At 37.6% G+C, this 16,137-nt stretch overlaps 1 protein-coding gene and 1 non-coding gene across 2 annotated transcripts in view; both read left to right on the top strand.

The window, feature by feature from the left end:
- Trnas-cga (transfer RNA serine (anticodon CGA)) lies at positions 1–82 on the top strand. Its single transcript has one exon. It is a non-coding gene; the product is annotated as a tRNA-Ser (tRNA).
- Positions 83–10,637: 10,555 nt separating this feature from the next.
- Positions 10,638–16,137, top strand: part of LOC106052449 (filamin-A-like) — a 102,451-nt gene continuing 96,951 nt past the window's right edge. The window contains exon 1 of the mRNA XM_013207858.2: positions 10,638–10,806. The gene's annotated coding sequence lies outside the window, so the exon portion shown is untranslated. The remainder of the gene's footprint in view (positions 10,807–16,137) is intronic.

The following is a 16,137-nucleotide window of genomic DNA, read 5'->3' on the forward strand; positions in this document are numbered from 1 at the left end:
GTCACGATGGCCGAGTGGTTAAGGCGTTGGACTCGAAATCCAATGGGATTTTCCCGCGCAGGTTCGAATCCTGCTCGTGACGCTATTTTTTTTTCATTATTAAAAGCATTGGAAGTAAATCTGAATTTTTACCTTTTTTTAAAAAAAAATTTGTTAACGACCACATTTCAATTTTATAAGCCCCCTTATATTTTTTGTTTCATTATTAAAAGGACATAAAAAAATGACCTAAGTAAATATGTACTTTTACTAGTTTTATTTATTATTTATTTTGTTAACGAACACATTACAATTTTATAGGCCCCCTTTATGTAGTGGCCCACAATCTCATTTTATTTATTTTTTTGTACACAAAGATGGATCTATAGAATTGTAGGCCTATATAATGTATACGTAGAATCCAATATTGGCCTTGAAGAGCCTATTCCATTCGTCATATTATTTGTAACATGTCAAAATATGTTGGGCCTGTCATTTTTAATATAACAACACTGTAACCATCTGTGACTTCCATATTTTACCAACCTCAACACACACACACACTCACACAAAACTTTGTCTGCCGGTGTCTGTTTTCTATTTACCGTTTCAACTTTCAATGGCGGAAACTATCAGTAGCCTACTATCACTTCAGTCTCGAAGTGTATAAAACGGCTATAGTAAGGGTCCTCCGGTTTTCTCTTCCATTTGCTGTCGGGCAAAATGGTGGAGTTGACGTCTTTTGAAAAGCGGAAAGTTCCTACCCATGTGAGTCACGGGATGTGCAGGTGTTTTCCTCGGCTCCTAGTGAAGGCGTTTCTTAATGACTCACATGTACTCACCAAGTAGGACTGGAATTTCTCTCGAGCTTTTGTCAAATTCAGGAAAATAGATTAATGCATAGAAAACAAAAAGAAAACATGCAGGAGCGAAAAACTCTTCAATCTATATAACAAAAACAAACAAAAGTTGAAAAACACACATGCATTTTTTTTCGGCATGAGACTTTTTTTTAGAGTAGGGTATTGTAATACCTGCGTAGAAAAAAGGTCTAAAAAAATAATGACATTGTCTGGTTTAATGAATTTTGAAATCGAGACTTGCATCAAGCGTTTGTTTTATTTTTTATTTTTATTTTTTTCTTGTTAGTAAAAGGTTTTGTTTTTTTTATTGTTTTTTTTTACACATCTAATGAAAGTATGTCATGTAGCAGAAGTGTAGAAATAACAAACTACCTATATTAACAATTTACAATAAATATTTATTCCAAATTCTAATTAAAACAGCATTTTCAACATTTCAAAACTCTTAGAACTAAAAGATTGGCTACATTTCATCTTAAATGAAATTAGATGCAACTTAAAGGAATCTTTTTTTATTATTATTATTTTGAGGAATATAGAAACACCTCGGTTAGTCCCACGAGAACACAAAGGAGTGAGCGTTTAATGTGAACACATGGACGATCAAGTCCTTTACAAAGTACTCTAAAGTACTCTACTTCCTCAAATGGCTTTCATACTTCACTATTGGACCGTCCCAGACCTTCTTAATTGAACTTTATTTGATCTTCGCTCTTCATACTCATACAAAGCGAAACATTTCGTTGCCTGGATAATGATTTTTTTTTTAAAACTCAGACTGCAGAAAAGTGCTCCCCAGATTTTCTAGCTGCAAACGAGAATGGTTAAATTTCCAAAACTCAACGAAAATTAATCTCTTGGATGTTGTATAATTGGCTGACGCTGGAACGAGCTATTTATTAAAACTAATTCGTTCCTGGTGAAAACTTTCCGATTAAGCAGGAACATAACAATGCAGAAAATGTAAATTTACTCGAGCTCTCCCCCGCCCCTTTTTCCCGAAAGGATTTCCCGGGTGTGCAGAGCAAACGACAATGACGCCAAACAATTGTTTTAGAATGAGACTACTGGACAAGACATTCTGTACGATGAAGACGTTGAAATCCACCGTGCAAGCCCCCCAAAATAACACAAGTGAGGGGGCTGTTGAAACCACTCATCAGTAAATGAAACAACAAGACACGTAATCATTGATTCACTGTTCTTTCATCGTCCTCGTAATGAAGCAGAAATAGGCAAGAGTCCAGTGGCCGTTTTTGCAGCTAATTTTCTGTATAGATAGCTTTATTACTGAGGTCTGTCTTAACTCTTATGAAGTAAATTACCAGACACTTTCAACTGTAGTCATTAATCTATATGTTGGTGTAGTTAGAGCTTTAGGCCCTTATAAAGTACGTAGTCTATTCTCTTCCTTTGCGATTATTTGGGCAATTTATTTTCTCAAGCAAATACTACAGAAAATTACAGTAATATTAATAGATATTTTCTGTAGTTTTCATTCATCTATTCCATTCCCGATAATCCGGCATTTTTACAAACTCGAGAACCCTTCCATCCAAATTAAGCAAAAACCTTCGGTAATCCATTTAAAAACTAACAAACATGAGCAAACTGATGAAAATCTGGAAGAGTAATATCAGCTTCCAGGTAAAATTAAAAATGTAAAGAAAAGCTAGCTGGATAACATAAAATGGACACGCCTCTCTCTTGATATCCTAAGAACAGCTGCTGACAAGGAAAAGTGGAGGGATTTGGTTGAAAGTCAAAGGACAGATGAGATTTAATGAACTCCAAACGAGCCCTACGCCTTAAGACTCAAATGGGTAAAATAAATTTGAGAAATCATTGCATTAAAAATAGAATGCATGTAAGTGTTTATTTATGTGTAGGTCAATATTAATTGTAACACCTTTCTAAAGTAACGTTAACAATGTTTTTCCTAGGTTTTCCTCGGTTGTCTGACTAAGTGTTTTCTTTGAAGTGTTTTCCAATGAATCATCGAAGATTGTCAAATGACGTCAGTCTTGAAATGCGCCCCCTCTGGTCAGACCTTTGGGTAAACATTACGTCGTAAATTCCAGACAGACCAAAAATAAATCGCGTGCTCGCGGCAATACGGAACACAACGTGGGCGGGGATATGAAGCTCCAAAATCTACCTACATGTCAACTCTCACAAATTATGTATTAGAAACTTTTTTTTTTAATAATGGCGATTATGTGGAGATTGGAAATAGGCCATATTTGTAAATAGATTTTAAAAAAATAATTTCGGTAAAAAAAAATAGATTATTTCCCTTTCTTTTTAAACAGCTAATCTCAGTGTTTGCTATAAATAGCTTAAATTTAATATTTTAAAAGTGTAGTTTTCTTTAGTTTTCTACCAAAATTTCAAAACATTGTATTTCATCTATTGACATCAGACTTTTTTTTTTTGGTGGGGGTTGTGGGGGGGGGGGGGGAAGTGTAGTTTTAAGTTTAACTATTGGAAATAAAGTTTATATGTATATGTTTGTGGAAATGTGACTTTTATTAGCTTAGATTTTACTTGAGAATAATAGCGTATTATTTTATCTCGCCTGGACAAAACATGAAGAAAATGTCCTCTGTCCTAGTGTATAGTTCACATAATTTATGCAAGCATTTCCTTTTTCACCGTACTTGTCTACTGTTAACCCGCGAGCTTACGTCACGCACGGGTGACATGTCACTTGTCGCGCGACTTGCCGGCCGGTGTAGCAAACGTTTTTAACACCGTAATATTTGTACATGTGTATTTTCTTTGTATGTTTATTTTGTAAATCTCCAGCTGTTCTAAAGATATTGTGTTTGTGAAAATTGTGTTAGTGTGTATGTGTAATTGTTTTTTGGAGGGGGGTAGTGCCGGGTGGATGGTGGCGACGTGGCGTTACATATTTTTTTCATTATTTCAAGTGGGCCTTGGAGAAATGCGCAAACTTGTTAAGATTGTAAGTTGCCTTTTCAGCATATTTGTGACGACCTTAACAGACACTCTTCATGCGTCTGTCCACTCTCTTGACACTCTTAAGACATAAGCACCCGACAATATTCACATGTGTACGTTGCATTTCATCATTGTCTTCATGCTACTAACGCTACGGCTGAAACCCCCACTAAAGACAATGCACAAACACTTCTTAGGCTCATCAGTTGTAGTTTTCTCGTCTGCCAGCATGATAACGCCTCCTACACACACACACACATACAATACACACACTACTCTTAAATGAAACGCCTGTCCCACAACAACAGACGTTTTGGCCCTTGTATATTCAGTAGAACTGCCAGAAATATAATTACATCGCATACTTTTTTTGGCATCCTCCAATAGAAAGACATCATTCCCAACCAAGAACTTTTGGGCCCACTTTCAATAAGACTACCCCCCATTTCAACAATCTCCTTTTTGGCCAGTGTATTCTAGTATATGGTACATTTCATTTCATTGGAGCGGCCCGTCATTAACTACAGTCTTTACATTTCAAACTGTAGTCATTTTCCTTAAGCCAATACTACTTTATGAAGCAGAGACTCGCAGAACCATCATCACCACCATGAAAAAAATCCAGGTATTCATCAATACCTTCCTGAGGAAGATTCTTACGATACGCTAGCCAGACAAGATCTCACGTTACAAACCCAGAAGAACAAAGCAGCAGCCCATTGAAGTAGATATCCTTCAAAGACTCACATCCTTCGCAAGCCTACATAATACGAATTAAAATTTCGACACAGATTCTAATTATTGAACTTTCTTAAAGCTCAATATGTTTCCTTTTCTCTGTCATTTTTTTTTAAATTAATCATTTTTAATTCAACGCCATAACACACCCCATTGGTCCAGATATAGATATAACATAAAATACTTAACCAAGAAAAAGAAAAATATTGTTACAAATGACCAGTGACAGGAAGAGGTTAACGTGTGACCCCGACGAGATAACACAGCAGCGGGTGTTCCCTGGAATGTACATGTATAAACAGAGACAGGATGTGACGTGTCCTTACATGTTATTCCAAAAAGTACTAGCAATGTCCAGTGACAGATAGAGGTCACAACTTGTGACCCCGGCAAGATGACACTGCAGCCGATGTTTTCTGGAATCTACATGTATAAACAAAGACAGGATGTGACGTTTCCTCACGTGTTATTCCAGAGGATACTAGCCGTGTTTGTGCAACTTTGGACAAGCGATTAGGGACTCTATATAAGCCAGAGAGTTAATGTGAAAGTCAGTCGTATGGAGTCGTGAGTTAGCCGTTACAGTCGATACAGACGATGTAAGACGTGTGCGGCTCTAGTGGAAGAGAAATGTGTACGACTCGATGCAAGTTAACTAGGGTAGAGTTAACTGGAGTGGACTACTGTCGTTAAAGTCTATACAGCGAACTACAGTGTACTTCAGCCGTTACAGTCGATACAGTCGATGTAAGACGTGTGCGGCTCTGATGTGGTAGACTGGAGTACGACTTGGTTCAGCTTTGGGAGACCTGGAGCGACACTGGGAAGTGTGTCGTTGGTCTGTTACGACTTGGTTCAGTTTTGGAGACCTGGAGCGACACTGGGAAGTGTGTCGGTGGTCTGTTCTGCGGAATACGGTTCGATGCAAGTTGAGAAGAGATGAATTGCAAAGAAGTGAGGAGATGAATTGCAACGAAGTATAGCTAACTGTAAACTGACAGATATTGTACATTCTTCTACGCTACATGTTACAGTGACGAATTGTTAGAGTTAATAGTCATTAAAGTTATATGAAACTGAAAGTGTAGTCGTCAAGTTCTTTACAGTGTTTTTATTTGTGTGCCTACTAATACTTCTAGCCAGAAGATTCAGAAATACGTAACAATATTTTGTTGCATACTGCAATGAATAATGAATCCAATTAGGGGAGTAACAACATGACGAGATCTAGAACAGTGTTTCCCAAACATTTTTCTTCACGGAACAGTTCGCACATTCTGAGAATTTAGCGGAACACTTTTTTTAGAGAGATTAATTCACGTTCTAGCTTACTAGTTAATTGTTCCAGTAGTTCGTGGAACATCTATTCAGGCCTCGCGGAACACTGGGGTTCACGAAACACATTTTGGGAAACACTGAACTAGAAGATAGAGTGATGACTAAATTTACCAGAGGAATAGTTTCATACACTTATTTATGCTTAGTACCTGGCTCGTGGTTAAGAAAAAAAGCAGTTTGTTGAGCCTACCACTGACTACTGGGAAGAAACATTTCAAGATGAAGAAAATATTTTTTAAGTCAACATATATTATGTAACAATCGATGCCATTGTTTACTACTACATGGCAGATTTCATGGGTATAAAAAAAATTATCAACATGTTTCAGATTAGATTTTTTCATATTACACACAGCACACACTAAATTTGACTTATATTGGGAGTGGGGCCCACCAACATATTCTTGAACCCTGGCCCACGGGGACCTTGGAGAGACTCGATCAGAACCGAGGAAGCTGGTTGGTAGTCTATGTCCCAGACTGGACCACAGGAAGAGATGAGATGTAGTCTGTAGAACAATAGTGTACTATACTAATAGCTTGGACATGTTCGCCGGATGGAGGACAATCGCATCCCGAAAGTCATTCTCTACGGACAATTCGCGACTGGTTCAAGAAAAACTGGTCGCCCCCACCTCCGTTACATGGATGAAATAAAACGAGACCTCAAATCAGTGAACATTGATACTGACCATTTGGGAAGACATAGCTCTTGACCGCACTAGATGGAGAGAGACGGTGACCAAGAAAGCTATGGAAAGCAAAAAAACATGAACCTCAGCTCTGGAAGAAAACCGTGCCACTGATAAAAATGATCAGCTCCTCTACCACCAAAGCGAAAGCCACCTTAACCTGCGATATTTGTGGACGGGAGTGTCTCTCCAAAATAGAGCTTCACACCACGTGTAAAAGTGTTCGAGATGAACCATCGTCGCTCTACGACTGAAGGAGGCCAACTAGACAGACAGACAGACATATAGATAGATAGATAGATAGATAGATAGATAGATAGATAGATAGATAGATAGATAGATAGATAGATAGATAGATAGATAGATAGATAGATAGATAGATAGATAGATAGATAGATCATGTTTAGCCTATATGTATATAAAAGATATTGTCCTGGAGTTTGAAGATTAGGAAAGGTTTGCAGTATCCCTACTGTATGTTAGTTAATCTTATTCCACAGCGCAGCATGACCTTGATGCATGCATTATTTCGACGAATACGCTTTCAGTATGTGTAGCCAAAGTTAACTATAACGTTTATGCATATGAATAAAAGAAGTGCGTCAGACACAAAAAAAATGACTGAAACGTAGGCAAAATGTTGCACGCCTCTATGTCAGCTTACACTTCAGATGTAGGCCTCTGTATTGAACTGAACGACAATCCCAAACGGCAGTGTGCACCTTAGGAAAAAAAAATTAGCTCGTCACTAAAACAAATACATTTGTCGTACGAACAGACGCACACTCAGACAGACACACACGGCTAAGCCAAACTCTGGGTGTTACTTTTTATAGCGCACTGTTTCATCTGAGTTTAATTTACTTCAGATTCTCTCCCCCCCTCCACCCCACACAGTTGTCGTCCACCCTTCGACACACACAAACACATATATCCTTCTCTACGCCCTTTCCTTTCCCTAAATCCCCCCCCTCCTCCGCTCCCCGATTGTTGAGGTTTGCAAAGCCAACACTGAGGTACACGCTTAGCTAAATCAAATAGCAAGCAGTCTCTGGGGAAAGGAAGAGGGGGGTCTAGTCAGGTGGAAAATGTAGGGGGTTTGGGGTAGAAAGGAGCAAAGGTACATATGCGTCTAACATTCTTGGGTGATGTACTCACTAACATTGAGAAATAGCCTACCGAAGCAATGTTCACGACCACTCGACTATATGATGTAGGTATACTTGTTCATAGAGTGTTTTCTTCAGGGGAGATCATTTCAAGTCCTATAACTCATAGTGTCAACAGACTAGATACTGAAGCTAAGATTTGAGAAATACCTGCTCAACAATGCGGGGTTGAGACCCTTAGTTTATTAAGGTTGTGTAACGATCTTCATTATTAATGTGAAACGTGAAACAAACCAACTATAATAAGCAGTTGCGAAGCAATATAGCTGTCTGGTATGCACATAGATAAATGAAAATCATGTAATCTCGTGTGTCTGTACCGATGAAAAGAGTGCAGGGGCAATAAGGAAGCAAAACAGAACCTCGTTTGGGGCCCCGAAGGACAGAGTACATTACATTTGCGGGTATAGGAGAGAGCCCCAACAATCAAGTCACCATCCATTATGATCCATTTCGCTATAAATCGGAGTAAAAAAAGAAATAGCATGGCGTAGTCAGCCGCATTGGAACGATAACTAAGTTGTTTAATAAATTGAAAGATGCTTAACGTTTATTGCTAAGATATATTATCAAAGCTTTGCTTATATTTTTACGTAAATTATGTCTGGATTCTCGATCTATAAGTAGATTGAGATCTAGACTATATAAATCATTAAGATTTCTAAATCAGAAATCCCCATCTATTTCCAGATGGCTATATAATGAAAGTAGGCTACTTATAAATATTTGCTCACTTCAACAATGCCTGCTGGCCTTTAATGCATCGTTCATAGAGCTGACGGTCCCATAAACACGAATTCGACACCCGGTTAGAGTTTTTAAAATTTTAAGTTTTTTTTGTTGAATATTTTATTTTATTATAAGTTTGTATAATGGAGGTATTGTCTTTTTTTAAAGAAGAAATTTTTAAAAATGTTTTTTTTTTGTTTCTATCCTTCATGATTAATTAAGAGCGAAGTAATCGTTTTTACAAAAGGTCAATAGCTTCATAAAGGAGGAATTGTCTTTTTAAAAAAAAGTATTTTACAAAGCTTATATAGACTCACTCTGTCTGTCTGTCTGGTAAAAAGTTTGTAGACATTATTTCTCCAACACCCATTCTCGGATCAAGTTGAAACTTTACTCAATTACTCATTGGCATAGACAAACAAGAATCAACGAAAAAAAAAAACAATTAGTTAGTTAATTACTGGTAATTAATTATTTTGTTTGCTACAAACAAGGGAAATAAATCCTTTAGTATTCCTTTAAAAGGCTGAGTAGCTATTTATTGCATCATTAAAACTTGCAATCGACGCCACGTCCACTGCGTCTCTATGTGTTCCATCCTCTATGTCCCTCTGCCTTCCATTTGTACGCCTCTCTGTCCGTACGCCCAATTCAGCTGCCTCTATTGGACAAGATTTCGACTCACGCCCCTCTTATGCTAAGACTTTGACTCCCTCCCAAGCGAGTGCTCATGGCGACCCAAAAGCCATGTGAAGTGGTCAAAAACAAAATTCTACGTAGAGGCTACACCATACTGTCTACTTAATAGTTGTTGTATACACACACACTCAGATACACATATACACACGCAAAGTGCAGTAGCAGAAGCATGATGAAGAACGGGAAGTATGACAAGTCTCATGAAGGGTTTGACAACAATACCATAACTGATGTTTTGATGGAGCGTTTTAGCGCCAAGGAGTCTAAAATTTCTTTTAGAAAATGACCCTTTAAAGGTTGTTTTTTTTTAAATGATGAAAATATATGGTTTAAATTTTATATAACTCTTTTTGTTTCGTTTTTCGACCTAACTTTTTTTTTCTGAAAACAAGACATGATTAAAACTAGTAGGCCTGCTATGCTATGGACAGCCAACTTTTACGCCAAAGCACACAGGTCCTTGAAAATGGCTGGTACTCCTAGTACTCTTAAAATTATTTCAGTAGGATATTTTTTGTGCGTATTTTTCCATTTACAATGTGACATGGTTTCTGTAAGCATTGTGTCTCCCCAGACTGTCATCGTGTCCTGCCACGAGATATGCTAATTGAAGTCAATGTCTTCTCAAGACTGACTGAGGCCAATGAACCATGAAGTATTTGTTTCACTAAAACCTTTTCTTTTTCAATTTCTTAATAGCAACGTCTGGCAACTTTCCCAAACTAATACCATTAGGGCCATATATAGTAAAAAGTTAATTTCCCCTTTCAGACCTTGCGATCAATAGGGCAGATGATGTAAAGGTATTGTTTATATGACCCACAGTTAACGAGGGCGTCATGTGACCAGCACAACGATCAGCCGCCTTTACTTTTCCCAACTAACGCCAGGTACCCATTAGAGTTGGGTGGACTCAGAGGCGCCCTAAAGATCCCGAAATAAAAAATAATAGGATTAGATCATGGGACGCCCGGTTTGAAAGCCAAGTGCTTTACCACTCAGCCTCCCCCCCCCCACCCCCCAAATAAAGCCTGTCCAAAAACAAAGCCCTAAACCTTTCTTGGGTTATTAAAAAAATGTTCGTCCAAATCAATACAAAATTTCATGAAGGCGGCACACTGTTCTTCATCCCCATTATGATTTTTTTTCTTTTCTCGGGTCTTCCACAATTCTTTCCATTTAAAAACATGTTCCATCTTCAACAAAAGACTCTTATTGGAGCGGCGCATCTTTGTGAGAACCCTCGAGGTGTCCACTAAAGACTACGCCCTCTCCGTCGAATTAAAACGAAAAAATAAGAAAATGACAATTGCATTGATGACCATTTTATTACATTTTGTTTCATTCACTGTCAATGTGCCAAAAGAGTAAAGACGAGGTTCACCTGGGCTTATTTTCACTTTTCCTCGACTGCTAGCAGCTCCAGCTTAACACCGTGTGTGTATGTATGTCGATGGCACGTAGGTGCTCTGTGGAGAGGGGAAAGAAGAAAAAGTTTGGCTATATAGACTCACCTTGCTGATTTTGTGTGCGGGTTTCGGTACTTAGACAAACCCTAGCGCATCTTTTTTTTTTATATATATGTATTCTGTTTAACTGGCATATTAACTTTTTTGACGTCTGCCAGGACAGCTGGTAAGTCTTTTTGCTAACCAAAATTTAAATTATTTTTATACGCATTTTAGAAATTATTTGTTTTAAGTTGTTTTTTGTTATTTGAAGTCATTACTAAAATCAATGGCACTGCCTGAAGTATTAAATGGGATTAGCTATAAAGTGAATATAAGAACGTACTTTTATTTATTTTTATTTTATAGTGTCCTATCTATAGTCAGTATTATCCAATATATATTTTTTTTTGGTTATCGTCTATGCGCATGGCAAATGACCTGCTCTAAACGTTTGTTTACGTTACCAAAGGAAAAAAAAATTCTTACCATTTCAATGTCTTATATATTGTATTGTAGGTTATCTGTAAATCTTTAATTTGAAGAACTGTTAAACTATCTAAACATTAAACTGACTTTTTCGTTCTAAAATGTACAAAAGGGCTAGGGTGAATTTTATCTAATAGAATCTAGCTCAAAATCATTTTGATGTATAAAAATATTAATTATTATATAAGGCCTACCCATTCTTTCATTTTGTGGGTTTAACTCCCTATGTTAGTGTGTAAAAGCATACCTCTAGTTCTATGTATACATTTTGTGTTCACTAAGAGATTGTTTGTCTGGTCTTATCAAATAAATGTGTCAATGTACACAGATCTAGTCCTCTAGCATCTTAGTAAAAGGTTTAATATGTTTATATTAAAGTTTGATACAATTATCTTTTACATTTTCGCGTTACCATTAAAATCACTGACGCCATGCAATAGCAATAGCCAAATGCGTGCACTTTAAAATCCATGTTCAGTGGCCCGATATCTCTTATTTGGGTGTTGACTGCCAAAATTCATTGACTCATCAAATTCTTGAGTATCCCATTTCTTTCCGTTTCTTCTTTTCATTCCCATTTTTTACTTTCCTAGCTTAAAAGGGTGATATTTTCTTAATAGCTCAGACTTACAATAATATCTATTTCACTGAGTTTGTATATGCATTGTTCGTATTGAAACTTTTTTTTAGTTGTATTGAAAGCTCGTATTGTCTTTCAAATACATAGATTCAGGATCAGGTTGTGCCCTTTTATAGTAATGTAAACAAACCACTCCAACTGCCTTGGCTTATAGAGACACAGTGTTTCTATGTGTGAACTTTTGAAGGTAAAACTAAATTTGGCTACAGGGAGCTATTTACAAGTAGCGTTTATTGATTGAGAGGCGAGTTTACGAGAGGATTGGGGCAGTCGAATGATTGGTACATTGTTATAAATTAGTATTATGGTTAATGGATAGGTAAAGTTGTTCAAGATATAACCCCTCTACTTGCACTGGTACTTGTTATAAATTAGTAGTATGGATACTGGACAGATAAAGTTGAAGTCTGCTGCTTACCGATGCATTTAGTTAACATGAATGTATATGTTCTGAACCTTTATTTGTCTTTATTTCTACCTGCTCGTATGACTCTCTCTCTCCCTCTCTCTCTCTCTCTCTCTCTCTGTTCTCCTCTCTTCCTTTCTAGTTTTTTTTTTTTAAATTCTCTATATGGCAAGTAATACTTTGTGTACCCTGTGTCACAGAGCTTCAATTCACATCTAGCTGTACTTACCTTGTCAGGGTAGGTGTCCTCATATCACTGAAAGGTCACGTTGCTCTACAGTTATCACGAAGTCAAACGTAGGGAAAGTGTGACGAACATATTTCTCGTCTGCACAACCTTCCCTTTTCATAGGCTATCTCATACACCACATAATAAAACAGTGTCAGTCTTCGCCATCACCTATCCTTTTGTCTGTTGGACAGTTGGGGCACCACACATCGTCTGTCAACCGCTTCCTTTTTGGGAGGTCTTTGCGAACCACCATGATTGGGCCATGCAGTTTAGTTTTGAGTTTTTTATGACAGATGTCAGCAGGTCATCGTTGCAATTGTGATCCTGTTACGAATGTCCTCATTTGTGGTGTGGTCTTTCTATGTGATACCTTGGATCATTCTATAAAATCTCGATTCCGTGGATAATATCAAATTTAAAAAAAAGAAGATAATTAAAAGCAAAGTTTCCTTAAAAAAAAAACAAGATATTCTTGGATCAAATTATTTTTGGATGTTAAGGATAATTGCGAGTTTCTGCAAGTGGCGTAGTCAGGGATTTGGGGGCCATGGGGGGGGGGGCTTGATCACTTTAGGGGCCCTTCCTTGCATTTTGACATTCAACATCATGATATGACATAATTGCGTAATATTTAATATGAAAACTAATTTCGGACACTTTTTTGGTGACCCCCCCCCTAAGCCGGGCACTGGGAAATTTTCAAATTTGGACCCCCCTCTACCCACCTTTACTACGCCACTGGTTTCTGCTAACAAAAGGCAGAAAAACGACCAGGTTACAAGCCTCAGCCAAAGTTAGATAACATTTAGGTCTGGGTTCACCTTGGGCACCCTAGATCACACCAGGATTCAAATTCTGGACCGTAACGCTTTGCCTCTAGGCCACCTCGTCCCTTCAATATTCTGTGCTATTTTATGTCTCATTGTGTTTATCTTTTCCCTTTGCAACTATTCATATGACTAAAGAGACCAATCCTTGATACACAGCTGCGGTCACTGGTTGGGCATCTGTAAGCACCAGACGCTGCAGTTTTTTTATTTTTACCCTTCTTTCTACTTGTGGTCTGTAATCCAGGGCCCAACCTTTTTGCTTGCTCTCCATGCGGATTTTTCTTGTGCTTCTTTCTATCAACTATTGGTGTTGATTCTGAAGAGCTTCATGTTGCTCTTGCTTACAACAGAATACTTAAAAGTGGGCGACCTGCAGCTCTCCTGCCTTCTATTAACATACAATGTTTCTTGTGGGAGTCGATCTTGAGGCATTCTGTGAACATGTCCAAGCCAGCGCAGATGTCCTGGAATCCTGCTTTTCGTTGATTATTTTATCTAGCCATCTTTTCTTTAAAACTCCACATTAAACATCGGAGGTGGAAGATATTCAACTTTCCCCCCTTCAACAATAATACAAAATTAGACGGATATTTTTATTTTTATTATTCGACTATATAGTATCTAATCAAACCAAAAGTTTTATGAAATCTCTAAAACTGTCGACTATGACATTATTAAATCAATTAATACACATGAATAAAGTGCGTATTTTTTAGTGATTACTTACAAGGATGGGTTGGTGATTATTGCCTTACTATATCTTCTTGATGTTAATGTTCTTGTGTCGTGTTGCATCAGTGCATATATAACTTTATTACTAATTGTCCATTTTAAAGTGGGTAAATCTTGTTATAACGTTTTTGGTATAAAAGTTCCCTTTCAGACCTTGCGATCTATAGGGCAAATGATGTAAAGGTCATCTGTATCTATGGCCCACGGTTAACGAGGGTGTTATGAGACTAGCACAACGACCAACCGCCTTTGCTTATCCCCAACTAATGTCAGGTACCACGTGTCAGGTACCTATTAGAGAAGATGGGTGGACATAGAGACATCCTAAAGATCCTAAAATTCAAAATCCCAATCTTCACCGAGATTCGAACTCAGGACCTCCGGTTCGGAAACCTAGTGCTTTACCACTCAGCCACCGCGCCTCCTGATTATTTTCAACTTTTCTTATATGTCTTTGATGTTGTTTTCTCTTGATCCCCCCCCCCCCCCCATCTTATTCCAAACACTGTGTGACGTTTTGGAACGTGCCGAGTCCACTGCAATGTATTTACCGAAAAGTTATAAAGTCTATTTCTGTATGTTAAAGGCTTAAAAGGGGGAGAGGGGGACCAGAGAAATACCGGGCGTGGATGTATTAGAGACGCTCTTGTGACATAAGCACGTATGAATGAGAGGAGACGTGGGAGGGGGGGGGAGGCTCCTGTAGGACGTCTTTGTGTATGAGACAATAGTATGATTGTGTGAGTATGTGGAGTGTGTGTGTATGACACACGCGCCAGTCAAAAAGCGTGTGTATGTTTACATCCAGCTGTGAGTGGGTGTGAGAGTTTATTTATGCAGAATATAGGCGTGTCCTCTCCGTCCAGCCCTGTGTGTAAAATGAGAAAATAGATTCCAGACGTTGAAGTCTATATTTACAAGTAGATATCTAAATGCCACACACTTCCCCCGAGACTAGACTAGTCTGTAGATACTTAGAACCTAACATCTGTGAAATGGGATGGTGCGTACCATCCTGAAAATTTGTGGTGTACAAGGACTACCGGGTCATCGTGACATGTGCTGGAGTGGGAAAAAAATCAAGATACTTACCATAAGAACAGAACTTCCCGCCAACTTCTACATTGTGTTTGATAACAAAATAATAAAAAGGGGGGGGGGAGGGAAGATTAGGAAAACGCCTCACACTTCTAAGGCAACGTGGTTTTGCCAAGTTTACAAAATAGCAACCTCAAATAGTCTAAGCCAGTGATTCCCAAAGTGGTCTATATAGACCCCCAGGGTTCTACAAAGACTTCCAAGGGGTCTAAGAAAGTGAAAAAACAAATTGGGCGTCTATGAGATGTCCACGGGGGTCTACGATAATAGATATCATTTAAGCACGTCTTTCATACACTAATATATGAATAGTATCTTAGTTAATCCTTAAAATATTTATACCGCTATTCAAATGAAAAATTATTGTATTTAATTTTAATAATTATTTAAATAACTTAATTTTGTAAGTAATGTTTAGCAAAAATTATTACAGGGGTCATTTATTACATTATTGCATCCATAGCAACGGATCATAAATCTGCAAAATGACATTTCCAGTGTGGTTGGTGATTCCAGCAATACATATTAATTTTTATTTTAATTGGTTTCAATTTGAATTTTATCAATAAAAAAAAGATAGATCTATAGAACTTAGTATGTAGTTTTAAATTACTTTTTCACTTTTCAACTCACTACGGATAGAAATTAGTTTTTAAAAATATTGATGAATTTGACAAAATTTGAAAGTTAAACATGGGGGTCTACCGAAAACCAGAAAACATGGTAAGGGGTCTACGAGAAAAAAGTTTGGGAACCACTGGTCTAAGCCAAGTAATTAAATAAACTTGGTTTTATAAGTGGAACAGTTATTTGTTATTCTTATTAAATGAGTGGCATAAACGATTGGCTGCCCGTAGAGGGTGTTCGATCTGAGTTGTGCTTGATGATACCTATTTCACTAAGGTCCACAAAAGACATTGGACAATATTCTATGCAATACAAAAGCACTATAAAATTTAAAAAAAAACAACAAACGTTTCCGTCAACCGCTAAAAGTTAAAGTCTGCTAAGTAGGCCTATCATTGACAGAAAAGTATAACGTTGCAAAAGCTGGCGTTAAAATAGCTTGGATTGTTTGATTGAGCGTGTGA

Source organism: Biomphalaria glabrata, chromosome 4, assembly GCF_947242115.1.
Source record: "Biomphalaria glabrata chromosome 4, xgBioGlab47.1, whole genome shotgun sequence".
Classification (NCBI taxonomy): domain Eukaryota; kingdom Metazoa; phylum Mollusca; class Gastropoda; family Planorbidae; genus Biomphalaria; species Biomphalaria glabrata.